This window comes from Lissotriton vulgaris, chromosome 3_1, assembly GCF_964263255.1.
Source record: "Lissotriton vulgaris chromosome 3_1, aLisVul1.2, whole genome shotgun sequence".
Lineage (NCBI taxonomy): Eukaryota > Metazoa > Chordata > Amphibia > Caudata > Salamandridae > Lissotriton > Lissotriton vulgaris.
The window spans coordinates 1,250,537,837-1,250,539,763 of NC_141689.1; positions in this window are offsets into that span (position 1 = coordinate 1,250,537,837).

A 1,927-nucleotide genomic window follows, 5' to 3' on the forward strand; every position below is an offset into this window, starting at 1 on the left:
CTTTTAGGTCTCGCCTGTCGATGCGCATGCGCATCGAGCTTGCGAGACTATGGGGGCTTAAACACTCTTTAACTAACTTGCAAGGAATCGTGGCGATTCCTTGCAGTGCCTGTGAAATTCAAGCTCAATGCGCATGCGCATTGAGCTTGAAAGCGCGTGCACATGCCTCCAGCCGCCTGCCTTGCATGGATTTTCCCTCGCTCGCATTTCTCCTCCCCCCTCCCCAGCCGCCAGCACCTCCCCTCTCTCTCCCTGCATTTTCACGGCCGCCATTTTTATTTCCTTTCAGCCCGGCCGCACGGCCAATGCTTGTTGGTAAACTTTGTCCTTCACAAGTGACACTCCGTTCAGTGGTCTTCCTTGATTGCAGTTTCCTATTTCCTGGCGAGTGTCCGTGCAGTTGTCCCCAGCCTGAAGAAACACGGTCTGGAGTTTAACTTAATCTACTCCTTGTTATTCTTTCCCTCGGCTCGTGTATCAGCCCGCTTCATGGACGCAGCGATTTTTCTTGCAATCAAAAGCAAAGCTTGTCCCGGCTTGAAAACATGTCTGTAAATCTTCTTTTGAGGAATTATGCCCCTCTGCCGCCCCACCCCCTTTCCGCCCGTCACTGCCTGTTATTTTCAATGCTTCGTGACTTAATATCCCATGCCGTGGTCCCCCCTCTCCGCGCCCATCGCTGCCTATTATTGTTCAGTGCTGCAGCACCCGTTGCAGACACTTAAGATCCCCATGCCTTCCCCTCCACCACCACCACTTCCCGCTCGTCGCTGCCTGTTAATTTTAGTGCTTCGGCACTGGTCACCGTCACTAGCTGCTGCTCAACAAGTTAGTTAATTTTACACCTGTACTGTGACTCATGTGAGAGAACAATAATACTATTAAATCTTAAAACAACAGCAACGTTTCAAATCTCAGTATAACTTCTTAGGGGAAACCATTTCTAAGCATAGGGCATAAGTAACACATGCTCCCATAGCACATACCTTTGCCTACACATCCAGTACATGTCGTTCTTCAAACGGTCCTAAGTGATGGCGCCTGGTTATAAAAAAGCATCCGCACAGATGTACTGGGAGGCAATCTTGTGTTTAAGTGCTTTGCCGACAACAACTCACCTGAGAGCACAGAAGCATGACCAACTCCACCATAGAACTTCTGGATTTTATGCACACCAAACCGAAAAAAAACAAATAGATATCTGGTCACATCTCAAAGACAGTCTGCTCAGCCCACGGTGACACGTAGCAATACTTTTCACACGTAAACTAAAACGAGCAAGTGGCTACATTTATGTAATTTCATTCTTAAGGAGAGCAAAGAGACACATTTCAGTGTAAAACAATCTACGTTACAATTAAAAGTATAGAATGGCGAAAATGGGCCATTAGAAGTTTGGAAAGAGGAAAATGCCTGCGTTAGTAAGAAAGAATAATAGCACATGCGGTTTGTGTGTCTCTCAAAACGTATCCCTTAACTCATCTCTGTACCACACATTAGTCGTGTCAATTGAAGACAAAAACAACTGCAACTTTAGATCTGTTTGCGTTTATATTACTGGTGACAATGTGCAGGGCATCTGCTGTATTGATCCATAGTATCTACGTTATGCTGCTTCACAGCGTGTGGTCATTACATGCAGAGAAGGGAAATTGCTCCATGACCTTTGCTTTCTCCGTTGCTCTTCTGACTTCAGCCTTCTAACTATAAAACAAGCTTCCAGTTTGTTTGGTGGCAGCAGACATCCCAAACACTCTCATTAATACGTTGACCCTTGACCTGCAGTAATCCTTCGCAGAAGTGCAAGTGGTAGCACATTAGATGTTTGCAAGTGTTTATAAATACATTTTGAGTATTCCTTTGTTGAACATTTGTAATACATTCTCAAAACCCCACACTTTTGCATGCACATATTGATTTGCAGGGA